Genomic DNA, 20,730 nt, shown 5'->3' with positions numbered 1-20,730 from the left:
CTTTTGTGGGAGTGGGTCTTGGTCCCAAGGTCTTTACACACACATTGTCCTGGGGCTCAGCTCAGGCTCAGACTCCCCCCTTCACCCTCCTCTTCCCCATGGTCCCTCCCAGCATTTCCTGCAATTCATGACCATGGAGGTCAGGATTTAACGCTTCTCTCTAAACTGATCACTGAATTCCCCTCTATGTGTTGGAGGTGCTGACCTTCCCCTAGCATGGCTCTGTGGGACACCCCGGCCAGGCAATGAGCAGCACTCCCCAAACCCTGCCTCAGCACTTACCCATAAACAGGTCATACCCCTCTGTGAGGGGGACACTGCTTTGCAGGGCAAGATCCCATCCTCACCAGAGCCCATGTGTGCTTCGAGCCTGTGTGTGACACAGCCACATAAACAATGAATAACCCCATACAAACCCACCACGCAGGGAAGGCACCGCTCTTTCTGGGAGCACCCCAAAAGGTGCTGGGTGGGAGGGTTTGGGGAATAGGGTGGCTGCTAACCGTGGCTCCCAAGAGCCAGATTTGGGCCAGCAGTGCTGCTGGCAGCCTGCTGCTGCTCTTGGGAGGTCCCTGGGAAGCTTCCCTGCAGAGCCTCTGTGCTCCTGCTGCCTTTCCCTCTCCTCTCCCTTCACCCTTACACTGTTCTTCTGGCTGCCCAGCTTGATACTCAGCCAGCGAGGACATAAGGCACTGATAAAAGGAGAGAGGCTTTTATTTATTATTCAGCCATCTCCAGGGTTTCGGTGCCACAATGCATTACCCTACTTCCCACATACATTATTTATTTCCTGTTTCAACACAGGTAAAGCTAAAGCGAATGTGAAACATGTTTGAAGTCCATACACAAAAGACTAATCCAGCCCAAGCTGAAATCCCTCCTCTGCTCAGAACCTGGACTGGAGATGAAATCCTGCTCCTGCTGAACTCAAAAGGAGTCTTCAATAGTGGATTTCAAGGGCTCAAAGCCTCAACAGATGTCTGAAGGAGGAATGGTCCTGGGTGCAGACATTTGCTCCCAGGCAGCCCGCCCTCCTGTTCTGGGGCAGGGCTGCCCTCACCACTCCAACACCAATGACTGTGAGCTCTGAGGCAGCAGTGACACCAGCGCCATGAAACCAGAGCACCTTGGGATCTTGCTGCTTCTTTTCTATTATTATAATTTGGCATCAAGTGTTGGAAGGGAAGCAAATTCAGGAACCGGAGATGTTCCCGAGCCCTTGGGTCACAGCCTTACTGCCATCTGCAAAGGAAGCAATTGGATTTCACCTCAACCCCAGTGAATCCCAGGCCAGAGCTGGCGACCATCCCTGCAGAGCTGCCATGCTCTCACCTCCCCAGGCTGGCCAGGACCGACACCAGCTCTGGTCACTAGTGCTGAGCTCCTGTGGACACCAGTTCTTTAGAGAACAATGGGATGTCTTTGGATAACAATGGGATTTCTTTGGATAACTTGTTTTTCCAGGGAGGAGGGAGAGGAATTTGATCCTCCACACCTCGGTCCTGAGAGGGGGACTAGAAAAAGATCAGCTGAGATTATTCAAGCCTTTACGTTCTGATGAAAGCCGGCTCTGGCAGAAGTTACCTTGCAGAAGAAATGCTCCTGCTTTTGCGGACCCTCCTGCACAGGACTGACAAACTCAGCCAGGGTGGGCTTGCAGCACCCAGCCTTCAGCAACGTGCTTTGCCATCCCTAGACATACATACAGGGACGATGGAGGGGAGCTCCTCAGTGCAGCTGGCTTCCCTCCTCACCTTCTCCCACCCTGCTGTCCCACCAGGCCCCACAGTAAGTGCTGTTAATGTGTGCCATTTAGGGAACACTTAACGAGCATTCCCCATCCTCCTCCTGGGAGGTAAATGAGCCCCTTACCTGAGCCAGGGGGCTTTTTCCATGCAGGTGGAGCTCCCCAGACAAAGTCCCTGCCAGGTTCCCTCCAGGGACCCCACCTCCATTCTTAGCCTTGTCCCTGTCCCCTGCCTCCTTGCTCCAGCACTGGGTTTTGAATTCAGGCTTCAGCTCTTTAATCCAGGCTTCAGCTTTGACCAAAGGCAACAGGATATGAGGAAACGGCTCCACCAGTGCTTGCACTGGGCATGAGCATCACCAGATCCCCCCCAGTCCCCTCCTGCTGGGGCCAGCTCAGAGGAGAGATACCCCTCACATGGTGTCTAGCATCAGGCAGGAGTCAGCCACCAGCCCCCAAACCCCATGTCTGTCCCCGTGCCTCTGAGGCTGTTCAGCCAGGGCTTGCTAAAGAAGTGTGCAGAAGATAGAGATTTGCTGGACACCTTGGTCCTCCTTGCTCTGAAGAGTGTGTTCAGGAGAGGACCCTGCCTATGCCTATGACAGAGCATCACCGTGTCCAAGACCAGCGTCCCTGCCAGCAGCAAGCTCCAGGGGGCTGAAACCCTCCTCAGATATGCAAGCTCTCCCAACCATGAGTGTGTTGATACAATGATTACCGTGTTTGTTATGTTAAATACCACTACCTAAACAAGCTGTGCCCTTAAGCATGGTGTTTGGGAGCCCATGTCAATATTAGCTTGTGAGCAGATAAGCTGGAGTGGGTGAAGAGGGGTGAGGACGTCCTCCTCTCCTAAGTGCCTTCACCTTAGCTTTCAAACCTTCTTTGATCACTTCCCACAATTGTCTTGTCATCAGAAAAGGAGTGTGGCTCTTTACCAATAACATTTGCTTTGATGTAATATCACTGCATTTTCTGCTATTAAAATGGCCTCGATTCAGCCCAGCCCCGAGGAAAGCCCATAAATATTGCTTTCCCCCTCTTAAGAGCATGCTCAAGTCCCTCCAACAGCAAGGGAAGGTGCACACATGCTGCGATGCTTTGCCAGACGTGGGGAGGATTCATCATATGCTGCAATTTAACCATGCACTTAAGTAATTTTCTTTTAACTGCCTATAAATACCATAGCTTCTCATCACTGGACCTATTTTTTAATGACTGGTGCTTAGCTACATTGAAGTTTAAAACTCCATGGAAAAAAAAAAAAGACAGCAAGCCCTACTTCAGCACATGGCTAACACAAAAGAAACATTTCTTGTCCATATGGAGAACATATTGGCTGAACCCAGCTACGAAGCGACCTTTATCTTTGCTCATGAGATGAGACCAATTAAGCCAGTGGTGGCAATGCTGCCAGTGAGTTATCGCTCTCCTTCCTCCGGCAGATAAAGGTCAGGCGTGATGCTCGCTGCATGGCGGCTGGCTCTGCTACCTGTTGCCCTGCAGATGCCCACAGGCTGCTGCTCTGCGCATGGACTCATTTTCAGCTAATTGGGAGACTTTGGACACCCCCAGCCTCGAGGGGGATGTTGGGGAGAGGGTCTTCAGGTGCATATTTATATATATATACACATATATATACACACACACTCTGGCACCGTCCATGGCAGAGCTTCAGACTGAGCACCCTGAACTGAACCCCTCCTGCAACCCCCAGGGTTTCTCCCCACCCCCACCAGCCCCATCCCACCATGGGGCATGGCTGGGGACCACAGGGCATTTGGTGGCCTTGGAGTTGTATATCACTGCAGCTGGGTATCACAACAGGGGCACAGGGCAGCCGGCTCCCCCAGGGGATGAATTACAGAGCAATAAACCACGCTCGTCTCAGCAGGAGGGTTTTATACCCACCATCAATCAGGAGGCACAAACAGCTCCATTCCCAGCAGGACTGGCAGAAAGTGAGGCAGAAATGTGTGTGCAGGGATCCTGGGGATTTATGGGGGTTCCCGGCCAGGGTGGGGGAGCTGGGCACCTTGGCACCCCCCCAATCCCAGTGCCCATGCACTGCAGTGCCAGGGATGCAGTAGCAACTCTCTTATTACCCATCCAGCCTCTCTGGGAAGGGACCAGGCAGGGGCAATGGCTGTGGCCGTGGTGTCCCCACTGCTGGCTGCCGTGGGTCTTATTTAAGCCACTCACTTAAGAAGAGGTGCCAACCAGCTGGCAGCTCCCAGGCTGGGGGCTCCTGGAGCTTATACCCCTCTGCCGAACAGTGCCTGGTTCAAACATTTAAATCACAAGGTAAAACCCCAAACCTGCCTTGAGGAGCACAGAAGTTTCGGGACTGGGTCCAGAGTTTGGAAGCTATCAGCAGCATATCCGCAGCAAAGGTGTTGCAGGCAGTTTTGCCAGTACCTGGCTCCCTGCTCATCCCTTTGATCTCTAATTGATGAAAGAGCAAACAAACCCCAAAACCATCCTCTGTGCAGAGATTTTGGAGGAAGGGAGTCGAAGATGTGTGTCTGGGGCTTGCAAACCGTACAGCAGTCGTTAGATACCTAAGTGCCTTTGCTGAATGTGGCCCTAGACATCTGCTTTCCCATTACTTACAATTAGTAGCAAGAGCAAAATCCAAGCTAGCACATCCAAGTGCCGGTATCCTGAGCACAAACACCTGGGCAGAGATAATATCTCTCACCTGATACCTGCTCTCTGGTGAATTTGCATTTTCCTAGTAAGTTTGTTCCACCAGTGGGGGGGAGCTGCTTTCCAAGCATCCTGAGCAGCCCACTGCCTCTGGGGCTGTGAACCAACCTTCTTATCAAGACCTTAACCAAGATGCGGGGGCAATAATACTGCAGACCTCGCTTCATTCTTCAAGAGGAGAGCTCAGATTCCAGCAGCAGAAAGACTGCAAACCTGTTTTGCTGTGGTGCAAAGGGTAAAACGAGTCACATCTTCACCTCGACCCCTCCTGGGGATGTCCCCCCTGCATTTCTTTGGGCAGAAGAGCTGCCTCTCACCCAGACCACCACCTCTCCTCCCAGACCTCAGTCAGAGGCTCAGGCCATCCTTCTGGCCAGAGCCTGCTCCCCCTGCACTGGCAGCAGGAGCCTCACCCATCTCCTTGGGATCCCAACAGCATTTGTCTTTCTGCAGGAGATACTTCAAGGACATGAATAATAAAGGATAACAACAGAACAAAGTGCTGTTCATGTATTTATGTACGGTCTTTTCCCTGGCTCCAGTGAGCTTCTATAAAGACATCAGTTTTAATGAGCGTTTTGTTGTTATCCTGACGTCGCAGGGTCTTACATCTTTTCCTTGCTCTGCTATGAAAGTTTTCCTTGCTGATGTATAGATGTTTTTACAAGCTAAAAATAGGATTATCTTTTAACCAATCAAGTCTGTCTGGGATTATGTATTCAGAGAGTGTGATATAGAGACATGGAATAAAGGTTTAATGAATCACAAAATTGAATCCTGTAGGGGCTGGTAGCATTTTTCTGAGTAAAACAACAACTTAATGTCCTATGTGTTGTACTTTACAAACTGGGACCTAAACTTATCTTGCACAAAGGAAATTACAGAGGCAATCTTGGGAGGTCTTTTATTAGTATTTGTTCGCTCCCCGGCACAGAGTAGAATATGAATTGATTGTCAAAGATTTTTTAAGTGCCTTTGATTGAAGAGATGATCTCTGATAAGCTGCTGGAGGAAAATAGAAGCCAACAGCTGCTCCATTTAACATCACTTAGCCTCCAGTTCTGGCGGTTTGCTAAATAACTGTTTTACATTCATAAACACATCTCTGTGTCGCAGCCACACTTGCACACACCTCCCTGTTCCTGCAGAGCACCGTGTGATGCCAGCTATTCAGAGGTGCTGCCAGGGAAGTTAAGTTGTGATGCTGAAAACATGCACAGGTCCTTCCCCCTCTCACCAGCCTGGACACTGACATGTTTAAACTCCCAACACTGACAGGGTTATATCCCTTCTTAAAGTGGGGGGAGATCATCATTCATGTTTTAGAGCTGGGGAGAGAAAACAAGCCGTTTGTTGCTCAGGGCATTGTTTCTAGCAGACAAATAAGACATAAATACTGAATCTTTGCTGTTAATAAATTCTGGTGGGGTTGCTGATCCCTGGATAACTCTGCCATGCTTCCCCCATGCATAATCCCCTTGCAGCGTATGACACCAAGTCACTGCCAGACCCATTCCATAACTCTGGTAGCTGCTTATTTGCACAACCTACCTTTGCCACACCACACAAATTGTCTTTATTTTAACATCATCACTGCCCATCTGCTTCCCAGGCTGCACAATGGCTCACAGCCCTGAGGTGCCTGGCCCCAGCTGGAGAGGACTGCCACCAGCTCCGTGCCTGGATTTTGCCTCCCCACCCTTCCAAACTGGGACAGATGTGGATGCAGGCTGCCCCAACATGTGCATGGATGTCAGGGAAAGCGGCAGCACAGGTCTTCATTATTGGTGCTGATGGAGGCCAGGTTGGGGTCTGCTTCTGCCAGCGAGCATCCCCTTGGGAGCCCATTTCCTGCTGCCATCTCCAGGATGCTGCAGCCATAAAATACATCTAAATGACGTCCAGTTCATCAAACAGTGCCGAATGCATGGCTGTACACCTGCAGCACCTACCTTTGCATGCAAGAACAGCCCTGTGTGAGCACAGCTATAGATAAAAGCCTCTCAGATGGTGCTTTGCAGCGGTAGGTCACAGGCAAACCCCATCCCAGCCCCATGACATAGTCGCCTCGTGCACAGGGTCACCCCACAGATGTGGAATCAAGACCGGAGCAGTGGCCTAGGGCAGTAAAGCCCAACCAGACAGGAATGAATGTCCCACATCTCCCCTGCAAGCAGTGCCCTGAGCATCGAACACGAATCCCTCAGTGCAGTTTTATTGCTCAGCTGAAGGTGCAGCTGGAAGATGCTGTCCAATGTGGCTGTGCTTTCCTCCTCCTCCCTCCTTCCTAGGAGCAATATCAAGTTGCTGGCTCCTGCCAGCACCTTCCCTGCCCAGAGCACTCCCCTGCCAGACTTGCAGCCCTTCCACACATGTTGCAGTCTGGTCTATTGGCAGCCTGTGTCTGATGCTATCCTGGAAAGGCTTTGGGAATCTCACAGGCTCTGCACTCAGCACGAGCAAAGCCTTTTCCAAAGGAAACACTAAAAGGGTCACGCAAGACAAAGCTGAAAGGGCTTGTAATTATTTCGAAGTTGGGCAGGAGCTAAATTAGCCAAGCAGAGTCATTACCTAGCTCAGATCTTCACTGCAAGGCTCCAAGAGGATGCACATCTCCTCAAGCTAAAGAGACAGTCAATTTGGAGGCCTGATTAAGTTCAGAAAACCTTCAGTCTCCCAAACAAAGCAGCTGCAAACCTCTGGCCCTGCAGAGAGACTACCCCAGTGCTGCTGTAGCAGAGAGGAGCTGATGCTGAGCAGCTAAAACTTGCTCTGCACCACCCTGACCCGGCCATGTGTTGCAGAGGGTTTTGTGCCCTCTGATCAGCCAAACGACCTCTCTGGGGCAGGGGGAGCAGAGCAACTGCTAAACTCTGGCGTGCAGCAGCCTTGGAAGGGATCTTGCAGGCTGCCTCACTCCTCCCACCCCAGAGTGCTGTGGCTTAGAGAATGAGTGGGAAGAATGGTGGCTTTTGGACATGGCTGCTAATGAAGCACTTGCCAAAGCAGAACTGACTCCTACATTCTGCCGCATGGCTTTCTGCTGGGAAGCATCCCTTGAGCCATGCCTGGGATCGGGGGATCAGAGCAGGCCATGCAAAAGATGCCAGCTCAGGTCTGTGGCAGAGCATCATGCTCAGACACTGCTGGGAGTGCTGCTGTGAGGGGAGCAGCAGCGTGGACAGGGGTCTGACCTGACTGCTGAGGTTCCTGACCAGGAGCAGCAGTGGCAGGGATAGGCAGGAAGGCAGGAGTGGGACAGAGCTGTCCACCGAGGTCAGGCCTGCTCTTACCGTGTCTTCCTAAAAGACAGGGAAAGGAGCTGTATTTATACCATGGATAAATATGAACTTATTGAAGAGATGGAGGGGAGACTGAGGCAGCACTTTCTGCAACGCAAATGGCTCTCAAGGTGCCATAGGAGAATCACTTCAGTGCTCTGGCCCTGACATACTATCTCTCTCAGCGATGACCCCAGGCAATGAACCTGTGTGTTGCTGGAGGGCAGCCGTGCTGCTCATGGAGGCACCACACCGGGGTCCAGGGGTGCCAGCACGGTGGCTGTGGGACACCCTGCCCGCTCTGCCAGCTGGCAGCCTGACCATCGGAGATCCAGTCTCCTCCTGAGGTCCCCAAAACACAGACAAACCTGGCAGAATTCAGCTGCAAGAGACATTTTCACCCCAATTGATGCCATAAACATTAACCCAAACAAACCCTCCTGCACCGCGCCACGCAGGGAGCGCTGCCTGCATGACACGCGTGTGGATGTGCAGGCTGGCTCTCTGAGCACTGTAGTTATAGCAACAGGCGCTGCCGTTGATCCGCAGCAGTTATGCAACTCTGGGCTGCACCTTGAGTAGTGCAGCTCCTCCATAAAGCCTCTGAGCAGCAACAGCGACCAAAACCCCATGGGCTATGGGCAAGGGGTGCAGCTGTCATGCATGGCATGAGCCCAGTGCTGCAACAAGCCTGTCTTGGGCGCTCTTGGAGCTCCCCAGCCACCTTTGCACCATCATCCATGGGTACAGAGCCCTAACGAAGCAGGCCGCTGTGCCTCCTTTGCTTGCACTGCCCCCAGAGTGTTCCATCAGCATTATGCAGAACCAACACAGATGCCTACTGCTGCCCGTGGAAGTAAAGATCTCTGGTACCCAGCGTGTGTGAGGTCAGCGAGGCACACCGGTGTCTTTAAATGACACTTTACTGATTTTGTCTTCTTCACAACATGCGGCCAGGCTAAAGAGCAGTTCTCTTGCCTACAGCTCAGACGTCCTGCTGGAAAATCAATGGTCATTTGGTGATATTCTGGCATTCAGCTCGCTGCATTGCAATGCCTTGGGAGGAGCAGCTCTGATTTGCCAGTCTCCAGAGTTAAGTGAAAACCAGCAAGGGTCAGGCTGGCCTTGGGCAGACAGTTTGGGTTGTTTGAGCAGCACAGCCTGATAAATCCATCTGAAACTTCAGGCGCCTCATTTTGTGCCTGTCCAAGGGACTGCCCCAGCTCATCAGATGGCTGGAAAGTTCCCTTGGGGTTCCCCACGCCCTCCCCCAGCAGTGCAGCGCACACTTCGCTCATCCTAAAAGTCCTGAAAGCCAGGGTGCGCACCTCACAGCAGCCTCACGGGAGCCTTGACAGGTTTATATGTCAGATTTGTATGAAACACATCCCACTCTACACTGGCCCCAGTGTGGAGCATGGATACACTGAGCATCTGCAGCAGGGGAGCGGGCATAGAGCTCCCTGCAGCATACTCAGACCTGCTCCCAGCCTGCTTCTGGAAGACGACACAGCATGAAGGGTTACCTTAGCTTAGCTCATTTACCTGCAGAAACAGAACAGGACATACAGAATTCAGTGCTAGAAATGGGATTGCTCCTTCATGGTTTGGAACTGACCCTGGATTTCTGAGTCCAGACTGGGCTAAAGCAGTTTGTTTCTGCTCGCTGGCTTGACCAGGGAGCCAGGGAGCAATGAAAAGTAGGGGCATGCCAAGCACCAGCTGCAGTTTAAAACAATCAGGAGCCTTAAAACAGACATGAGCAACTTTGAACCACGAAACCAAAATCTGGTGGCATCTCTGTTTAATGAAGAACAGAAATTGCTCTTTTCTGTGAATTCAGGCCTGTACCAGCGGGGCTGGATTTCAGCAGGTTTCAAAGGGCAGCAGACATATTATTTTAAAATGATAAATAAAATGTAATAGCCTGACCTCAGGAACACAATCGTCTGCTTTCAATGAACTCCTGTTTCTTTCATTCTTCTCCATCAGCGCAGATATATGAACTGCCGCAGATCCCTGCCACCTCCCCATCTGCGTGCCTTACAGCCTGAAGCACAGGACCTGCTCTGGGTTACAACCTGACCGGGAAGCAAATCTCTCCCGGAGAGCAGGAGGAGAAGGACATGACTCCTTCCCCTGGGCGCTGTCTGTGATAAGAAGAGAATTAAGACCTCCAATCTATTTCTAATGGAGAGGTTACAAGAGGACATTTTGGAAGCAATTGAAAGGTTGGTAAAGAGGCTTAGCCAGGAAATGTATGGAGTCTCATTACCTTTTATCTTCTGAGCACATAAAGTTTGCAGAATCTCTGTTTAGGTTAGCAGGAAACCTCAGCAAGAATTATATATGCTGCCCACATGCTTATCGAGGGAGAAAGAGCTGCGCTCTATCAGCCAGCTGTGGGGCTCAGCGGAGATAAAGACATCCCCCTGCCCAGCAGTGACTTGGGATAAATCATCCTGTCCTCATGCTGCCATTATGCCTAACCCCTGCTCGGCCCCTTCCAGTCGTCACACAATTTAGCTGCAAGAGCCAGCGTGAAGGACCGTGGCTGGGTCTTTTTCAACTGTCCTAGTGCTCTCCTCGCAGTGTGGGAAAGAAAGGAGTGCTTAATTTACAGTTCAGCTTTAAATGCCCTGTTCCAGAGAGCTTATGGAGACCACAGCTTAAACACACACCTACCTGGGCACCAGGACAAACAGTGCTTGGATCTGCTTGGTTTTGAGGCTGGATCCCAAGGCTGGAATCTGAGGGATGCCCAGGGACCTGGCGCTAGCTGGGCAATACCCTTTCATTCTGCAGACAACACTCACCAGCTTCATTTGTGTCACCATCTCTTTGTGCCTTCAACCCTGGCTGTCTGTCAGGTCCCATTGGAGGCCAGCATGTGCTGCTGCCCCACCACACCACCAGACACAAACCCCATTGTAACGGCTGGCTCTGTCACATGCATTTCACCCCCGACACCTCTCACAGCCCCAGACCTGTGCGGGTGCAGAAAACTACACACTACACAGGCCACAGCTCACGCCTGCCATGCTGTTACTGCAAAAAGGCTTTGCTATGGCCCAGAGCACCTTGGCACTGCCAGCAGGGCTGGGATTGCAGTCTGTGTGGCTGCAGCCCATCGGCAGACTGGCCAGGCTGCTGTCAGAGCAGCCCAGGCTTCATGTGGATGACTTCACTGCCAGCACTTAGGGACCATCACGGATGTGGAGGCAGCGCAGAAATGTCCTCAGGTGCGAGAAGCTGGTGCAAATCTCAGGTTATGCATAAAGAGAGAGACAGCTGCTGCCTGCAGCGCTTACAAGTCCAGAGCATGGGCAGTGGATGGTGCCAAGGGGATGCAGAGCTGCCACGGCCACCCAGGGAAATCTGTCCCTTCCAATTGATTCAGCAATGATTACGAGGCACGCTATATGCAAGGGACCGAAATGGAGCTGGCTGGCCATAGATATATAGTGCAAAGCCGGTAACATTTGCTGTCGGCCAATGCCACCAAGTCATGACAAATTGTGATGCATATAACTAAAATCCCAGAAGACCCATTGTTTCATGTAAGCACCATGTATACACCCAGAAAATAAAACCATGCGTGTGAAAGAGAACAAATTAAAATTCAGTTTCATCTGTACCAAATAGATGCTGGCATCAGCGGGAAGATGTTAGAGACATATTGGTGTGCGCATAATTCCTCGGTGAACTTTTATGGGCCAATTGATAACAAATATTCTCAGGAGAGCCATGCACATTATTTCTAGAGCACCAGTATTTTACTAGCAAGTCAGTGCAGAGATGTGTGATTTACACAACGAAAGCAGAGGACTACTTCGACATGGGTAGCACAAGCACCAGTGCTCCATGGGGAATTCTCCCCTAAAATCAATGCACAACGTGTCTGTTTGGCCTGCGGAGAGATGACAGCCTAAGGTGACATTTATGTGGATCTCTCCTGTTAGAAAAGTACCAGACACTTTTAACAGCAACGTTCTCAAGCAGGACAGAATCCAGAGTGATGAAGAAAATAAAATCCACAGTAGTCCTGCATCTTTTCCTGCTATTGTCTTCAATGCCTTCAGCAGAGCAATTTCCTCCAACTCTTCACGCGTTCACAAAACCAAACATGAAATTCTGGATGAAATATATTCACCTGTGTCTTCTTCCCAGATGGGTGCCACTGGGTCGAATTCTTGCAGAGAAGCAAACTGCTCCAGTAAGGCCAGTGCTGTTTGCCCACTGTGATGCCCACCCTCACACAGCACTGAGCAGTGGTTAGCTGGTCCATGCCGCATGCTGGCACAATCATGGTCAAGGCTTCTGACACCTGAGGATCTCAACGCACTTTCCGAATAGCAGTGAAGTGCCAGCTCACTGTCCTGGTCTGACTGTAGCGCCCATGGAAGTCAGTCGCAAGGGTTCCTCATGGGACAGAGGATGCTGCTTCAGGCAGATCATAGATCATCGGTCACGATCTGCCGAAGAGATGGAAGCTGTGGTGCTTAACATGAGAACTGCATGCACTAATTCTGTCTCTTGGAGTTCACGGGTAGAATTTGAGCTGAGAAGACTCTGGCTCTGCCTGCTTCAGGCCAGGGTGGCACAGATCTCACAAGTGGTGCTCGTGCAGCCGCAGTCACTGCTCTGTAGCACCTCCAGTGCACGTGCAGTGTGCCCAAAGCCCTCCCTTACCTCTGTGCTCTCAAGGGACCAAAAACTGAATTAGAAGAAAATTAACATTGGTTTTCTGAGCTCACCCACTGGGTGCAGTTTCTGATTTCTTTCATCTCACGAGTCCTGCCTGTGTGGAAGAGAGCTCATTTTGTTAATCAGTGTCATTGACATTCAAAACCAAACCTGGAGCAGCACAGGAAATTCACCCCGAAACTTGGAAATCAGCTGCTCAAATGATAACAGCGTTTTTGCATTTTGCTACACCCGCGCTGCCTGCCCTGCCCCGCTGACTCAGGCAAATCACAGGAGCCCATGACCCCAGGGATGCTTTTCTATGTGATTCACCTCCCCATTCACCACAGGAGCAGAGGAGCTCAAGCTCTTCACCTCAGGCACAAAGAGGTCTGCAGGCACAACCTCTTCACCCCTGTGATTACAAAGGAGATAAGTCACTGCTCTTTGTGCAGGGAAGGCTGTGAGGGGGAAGAGTTCTGCTAGGAAATACCGGTGCTCAGAATTCACCTGGGGGGTTGCAATTTACTTAGGTACCTTTGCATTAACTCCTATCACAGCTCAGCCAATTGAGTTTTGCACAGATTTATAACAGAACAATCCAAGATAGTTAAAAACAAAACCCTGAGGGGTTTATTTCTTCCATCCCAGGAACAGGTAAGGATTTTCTTCAGCCAGGAGGAGTTTCACGGGCTGCAGGAGGAGGCAAGTTAAGACTGTCTATCCAAGCCTTGCATCGCAGATGCCCATCACTGTGGTTGTGCTGTCCTCGGGGAGGGATCCTGACTCCTTTGCTCTGGTGGGACAGAGGCACCGAGCCAGAGGTGCCTTGAGAAGAAGGACAGGACGAGTCTCTAAGAAGAATCTGACCATGACGACTTCATTACTTGTAGCCTGCACAGTACTGGTTACTGTAATCAACTTCACTGTGGTTTAGCCTACTCAGCAGCTTTGTCTGTGCTCATCTGTACGTACTAACATACATAACTGGTTTATTAAAGCCTAACCCAGCTACAGAATAAATAAAAATCCAATGGTAATACTGAGGTCTAATTAAAGACAAAAGCCTGCTGCTGTCTTTCTGGATTAAACTGTCTTCAGTTTACTTCACAAATTTGTACTCATGTAAATCAGCCCACCAAGGGGTTTTAGGCATGTAAAGGACTCCAAGGAAGGGATTGGAATCCCAGTGAGACACCTTTGGTTGATACAACCCAAGTGCTGCTCAGGCAGGTTCAGGTAGATGAGCATTTAATTTTGCTGATTGCATCCTGGGTGCATAGTTCACATCTTACATGCAAAAGGCATCTCCCACGGCTGCTGAGGACCTTACCATTGCTTCATACCAGTCAGCAGGGCTTTCACCCTGAGGGTCAATCCAGCAGTGATGTTTTGATTTCCTGAATGTTTTCAACAGCAGGAATAGCTGCTGCATCGCTCAGCCAAAGACTCCGAATCTAGCACCTTGTGGGAGGCAGTGCTGGTTATAGCTTGCAACACCTTGGGGACCGCAGCCTTAGCAGACCCTGTCTGCCTCTGTGTGCAATAGAACTGAATGTCTGTGATCTGATACCATTTGGGTCCACCAGATCTGAGTAAATTTTGCAGGTCCATACGCAAAGGTCATACCAAGCAGATCAGACATAGAGGATTTCCAGGCTGATGGCTGGGTTTGAAATCAGCTGCCACCACTTTCCCAGCTTCAGCTTGGCTCCACGACATCATATTCTCTTCTCTGACCTCCCATTCCTTTGTTCAAATGGCAAAAGTAGCTTCTCAGAGTGCCAAACCAACCCCGGACTGTGAGAAGAGGCAAGGGTGTGATGAGACACTTGTGAAGTGATGCAGTGAGCAGAGCCTCAGCTCTCTGCAGCGCTCTTAGTGGTAACAGCACCGAATGGATTTGCATCACTTGCTTCCAACACAATGTACCTACGCTGTCTTGTGGGATTGGGGGTTTTCTCTGGCTTCTCAAACTACAACAAACACACATAAAAACATATCCTAGTCAATAATGTATTATATTGAGATGGCAGCATAATTAAGTTACCGGAGGGCTTTGGGCAAATATCTGGTAGCATAAGGTGCTACGTGCTTTTGGCACGAGCTTTATTTAAACACATTGGATCAATTTGAATCAATCTGACATGTACACACTTCAGGGCATGGCTAGTTTCAAATCAATTAAACCCCTTATGACTTCATGATTAGAAACCTGAGGTTATAAAACATTAATATAAAATCACAGTTTATAAAGAGAAACACCAAAAAAATCCCAGCGTAATGTTTCATGAAGATCACAGGAGCCATTATATAAGCTTCATTAAACAAACAAGGTAAGGGCAATTAGGCTGTAAATTGAGTACAGTAGTTAAAAAGAAGACAAGCTACCATTAGGACGTGATGGCCGCTTAACCAAAAATAAGGAAGTCTGGATAACCAGTTACCTTCTGCTCAATATCAAACAAACCCACAACTGATGTCTTCATGAGACGTGTGTCTGAGCAAAACCTTCACCCATAGAAGCTGATGCAGCAGATGGCTGCAGGACAAGCGAGGCAAAGAGATTGATTTGCAGTCTGCCTGGAAAGAGGAAAAGAAAACCACACTGAGCAACAAGGTACATACAGGTCCTGCACGAAATAGCGAATAAAAGCCTCAATTGTATCATAGACACACTGTGCTCTAAGCTAGGACTCTGCAGAGCACATGGGCAGGCGCTTGGGCACTCTCCTCTGTGGTGAACACATATGCAGGGGCTCACCTGGAAGGTGAACAGGACTGAAATGTGCACTTCAGTTCCTGGCTGATGAGAAATGAGCTAAAGCTGGGGGCTTGAGAGCCTTTCTAGGGAACGTCTGCCAGTGGGCTTTACCTTCTCGTGCACTTGGTGTAGGAACTGCCGTGTGCAGAAGTGCCACCCCCTGCTGAGCCCGTTTTCAGTAACAAAGTTCCCAGGCAAACTAAATCCTTCCAACGAGCATTCAATCTGCAAAAGGAGCATGAAGATCTTGCTGCGCCTTTGGCTTGGCATGAATTACCCAGAGAGATCGGAATCACCCCCAGCACCACTGCATCTGGGGCACTCAGGCCAGCGCACCTTTCAAATGCTGTGAGTGATCCTTTGAGCGATTCTCCTTCAGAAACAGAGATAACGATTTTACACGTGCTTTTATCTGACCTACCCAATAAATATGTGTTAATACAATGAAGCGTCCAGCACCAGAAAGAAGTGCTATGGATGGGAAAATGCAAGGGTCTTCCCACCAGTTCCCTCTCTCACACACAGGGCACTCATCGCTTCCTGCGGTACTCAGACGTGTGTGCCAAAGGGCAGGGTCCAAACTCCATGAAGTTAGCAGAAAAACTTGGCTTCAGCAGGTTTTGCACTGGGCCTGGAGCATGCAGGAAATTGCCTTTGCTCTTTGTTTTAATGCAGCTGAAGCACGGGAGAGCCACACACAGCTTTCGTAGCTCAGTCTTTGCTCACAGCCAAACGGATGCTCATTTCAAGATGTAGAGGGTTTGAAATGAAAATGTAAAGCATGGAACTGGGTGATCGTAACTGATGCCAGGCACGGAGCTGCCACAGGAAACCCATGGAGAACAGCATGCCCAGTCCCAGCAGCCACTGGAGTAAGAGACAATCCCCTCACAGCGCAGCCCAGCTGGGAACTACAGGGCATTCTCACACAGCCCAGCTCCTGCATCCTCCTCTCATCACCTTCCTCCCCGGAGACACCCCACTGCCTGCCCAGGCTCCCACAGCCCGGTGTTGGATGCCTGTCTGTCTGTCCATCACCAGATGGTTTCATTTCACACGTACAGGCATCCGGTCCCCTCCCTCCTTCTCTCCCAGGGTTGCTGTGGCAGGGGGGAACAGGGACTGTTACATCCACTCAGCCCTCAGCTCCTGCATTTGCTGGCCAGAGCATGTCTGCAGCAAACACGACAAGTTTCAAAGCCAAGCAGCCAGCCTGGCCTGGAGAGCAAACCTTCCTAACCCCGTAACAACATCCTGATGGCTCAGCAAATAGGTATAAAGATTCATGAGGCTTGAAATAAAACCCAAATCTGCCACTTTGAACTTCTTGGCAACTGGTTCAGAGCCTTTGAAGCTGCATCCTGGTCCCACCTCCCTCCCAGCTCAAACGCAGCTCAGCTTCCATCAGATGGCCAGCACATTGGCGGCAGCAGCAGCGCCCCGGTCCAGGCACTGCGTCTGAAGGGGGATTCACGGGGAAGGTACCTGCTGGGGCGGTGTTGAGGGGAATTAATAAGCAGAAAGAAAGGATGAGTTGTCAGGCCCCCAGGATCAGACCCTAAAGGAATCTGGGCCAGGCCCCCAGAGTGATGACTTTGGTTTAGGGCACAGGGAGGTTTAACTCGCTGGCTGAGGCTCAGATGGTTCCCTGGTGGGTTTGGGTTTGGTTTTCAAGGGTGGGATGAATCACTCTTGCACATTTTTGCCCCTGCCCGGAAGGGTGAGAAGCAGCTAAAACCAGGAGAAACCCCAGAATTTGCTGATGTTTCCTGTGGCTTTGTTGCAGATGCCAGAAACCATCTGACCCCTGGGGAAAGGGCTTCATATGCAGAGGAGAAAAACCGGTTCTGTCACAAGAGCTGTGAGGACATGGTGGCCGGGTGATGCTCTCCAGCCCTCTCCACCTCCCTGCAGAGCCCAAGGCAACAAGTCAGAGTCAGGGGGGTTCGTGGGACCCCCTGTGCCACCACAGGGGTCCTAAAGAGGGAGCAGGATGGGAAGGGGAGATGACAAGGGAGGGTTTTACAAGCTGGTATACAGCGACTTGCCATGGATGCCTGGGCGCTGGGGGAGAGCCAGCACAATGCTCCTGCATTTATTGGGAGACCCGCTGGCTTACCAGGAAATTACACAACAGTTGAATACTTTATACAAGGAACGAGGGTATGAAGGAGCTGCTCAAGATTTTTCCATAGAGGAGCCACCCTGAGATGCTGTGAGCAGGAGCTGGCCCCATGATGCAGCATGGCTGGGTGGGATGGTGTGGGGCTTGGTGGCACCATGCCTCTGTACTGCCAGCCACGGGGAGAAAGAGCGCAGTGTGCAGACACAAAGAGCCATAAAACAGGAGATCTCTCCCTGGAGCCTGCAAACAAATGTAAAAGAGCAAATCCCAACAGGCACATGAGAGCAGGGCTGCAGCACAGGCTGCAAACCCACATCGGGTTTTAATCTGTGAGTGTGGACACTGCTGGACAGAAAACTAAGCAGGGCAAAACCCACAGGGAATAAATGCTTGTCCCAGGTCTGGGCCAGGCTGGGGAACAGACACATCCCAGCTGGGGCTCCCTGTGCTGGCTCCCCTGCCCCACTGCCCCCTCAGGATATGGGGCCAGATGCCAGCGCTCCTTCTCAGGTCACCTTTAATTTTGCATGGATGCAAATCCAGCTGTGTCTCAGCCTGGCCTCACGCAACAGGCAGGATCTCGAGGCTGCCAGGATGGTAACTGCCAGCACAGCGACTAATGAACAATCCCTGCCAGGTAAGGAGTGACTCAGGCACACACCCCGGGCTAGCAGGTGCCAAAGCCAACACAGATAAATGCCAAAGAGCAAACCTTGAGACTAGAAATAAAACAGTGTGCTGAGCAGAAGGTCACAGTAGTGACTGACCAGAAAAGTCATTGAGGCTATCGCAGATAAGCAAAGAAAGGAGGATAAAGATCCCCACACTTTCTTATGGCAGTGGGAAGCAGAGCGGTGTCAGGCACAGCCACAGTCATCTGCAGGGACAGGAAGGAGAGGGTGGCTGTTTCTGATCAGGTAGGAAAACTGGGAAGCCCCTACTGCCAGGATGGCTCCTACCTGTGAGCTCTCCAAAGCATGCGTTGAAGTTGTCTCTACCAACACAAACCGAAAAGGTTGCCCATGGCAGGGTGCACGCAGCCGCTATCAGGTAGCAGCAGCCATTGTGCACACCCCAATGAAGAGCAGCAGAAAATAAGTGTTCCGTGGCAAGCGTAGCCGTCAACACAGCGCTTGCATTGCATCGATTATCTCTGCAGAGAATGGGGACAGCCTCTCTATTGACCTTTACAGGGAAGACACCAAGCATCTGCAGGCTTTCCGCTGCAGAGAACAAGTGCTCTGCTTGCCTGTTACCATCAAAAAAGGAGGTGTCTCACTACCCCTGCCTTGAGGGCACAGGAATCACATCCTGATAGTACCAGTTTGCCCTTGGCTTTGCCCAGAGATCACTGCGCAGCTGCACAAGCACTTCTCCCAGCACCAGAAGCCTGTGCTCCTGCTCCTTTGCCTTTGACTTTGAAGGCAAGGTTGTGGAAGGTACTCGACACTCAACATCACCCTGCCCTCAGCCACCTCTAATCCTGGACAACACAGGCACGCACGGTCCAGCGGGCAGTAGATCATGTACAACTGCTGCAGCATCACCAGCGAGGATGTGGCAAGCAGCAGCTACAGCCACTCACCCATGAAATGTAAATTTAATGCAACTATTTGCAATGTAAAGTGCTTTGCGCTTTGAAAAATATGCTATTATTTGTGCCTTTTATTGGGAGAGGGGGGAGAAATATATTCAAAAACAGTCTCTTGTGCATGTTCACTTCTTTCTGCATCCAGAGTTATGGAGTTTATATTGAAATTTAGCAGCTGTGGGATACGCAGACCAACAGTGCCATCACCACTAAATCATCTCTTATTTAGCTAATGCCCTTCATCGCTTGCACTCTCCTGCAAAAGCTACATATGGAATAGAAAATGACCTGCTGGGCTTACAGCAAACTGGTCAAAAGCATTCTTCCTTCATTCAGCTCCTCCAAAAGACACTGTCCCAGCAACACCACCACCGTGTGTATGAATATTTCAGGACTAGTGGGTTTAGTTTCCCAAGGGTCTTTTTTGTTTGTTTTCATTCACCTTTCCAAAATAATCCACCTCAAAACAGCGAAATCAATAGCAAAAGAACACGTGTTAAAGAACATCGAAGCCACTACTATGACGTTACTCTTACAGTAATCTATTTAAGTTTATTATAAAGACTTTGTAACTTTCTACTCACACTACCCATTAAGGAGCTGTCTGTTTTTAATTGCACATCTGTATCTATTAACAAAGCAAGACAAGGGAAAAAAGGCTCTCAAATACTTCCAAATAACATGGGATGGGTTTTGCCATCTCCTGACTTTCAAATTTATCTCTTTCCCACTTTCAGGTCAACATCGAAAATGATAAATGTCACAGCCAAGGAAGTAGAGCCACCGGTAACTCAGAAATTAATAGGCTGGGGAGGAAGCAGTTGAGAAAAAACACTTTTTGTTAGAAGTAATGCAAAGAAGCTTCTTTGTAAGTGTTATATATATATAACATCTATATAATGTGGATACTCTGTATCCACAGACTCAAGAGGAAATGCCTTCAGTAAATCCCTGCAGAGAAAGGCCTAAGCAGAGCTCTCACATGGAATCATTCAGGCTGGAAAAGACCTTTAAGACCATTCAGTCCAGTCATAAACCTAATGCTGCCACGTCCACCACTACACCGTGTCCCTGAGCGGCACATCTATTTGCTATGGACTATTAACGCTCATGCAATCAATTAGAGAGAGCAGGAGAGAAGTGATAACTTCTTTGCTCCTCTAAATCATTCCCAAGCATCTGGCCACCTCCTTGGTCTTCAGCGAAAAGACTTAAGGCTGGCACAGTGCAGTTAACCTGCTCTATGTCCACAGCAGGTAACAGAGCTTCTGCCAGAACTGGGCACATCATCCCACCTCGTGCAGGCAATGCGACATCCCTTGTTTCTGCTAAGATTTAACAAGTAACTATTACAAGCTACTTATATCTTTATAAATCCCCCAAAGAAGAATATACTTTTGCCTGTGAAGCCAAATCATGAAAGGTGCATGGCATGACCTACAAGACAGCACAACTGCTTGCTGATTCCTTTTCTTTCTTTGGTTCAAAATCAATTAGCTGTTTGCATTGTATTCTTTAAACTGCAGGTCAAAGACTTGTTTTGCTCTAGAAAATGTGAGTGACTGCCTGGCCAGGCTAAACCCGGTGACAAGATTCATCAATGGAGGTGACAAGCACCTCATCATCCTCAGATACTTGGTAAGGAATGTCCCTGCACCAGATCTTGATCTTTCACTAAGTCAGGTGTGTTAAATCCTGTAGCAGAGCAGCTGGTGTGCCAGTATGAGAGCAGCTGCACTTCATCTCAGGGTGACACCACCTCCCATCAGAAACTGTGGAGGGTGGCTGCAAGGGACATTGATCAAAAAGCCCAGCAGGGACCCCCCA

This window comes from Lathamus discolor, chromosome 7 (assembly GCF_037157495.1).
Source record: "Lathamus discolor isolate bLatDis1 chromosome 7, bLatDis1.hap1, whole genome shotgun sequence".
Lineage (NCBI taxonomy): Eukaryota > Metazoa > Chordata > Aves > Psittaciformes > Psittacidae > Lathamus > Lathamus discolor.
This window is presented reverse-complemented; position numbering follows the sequence as displayed.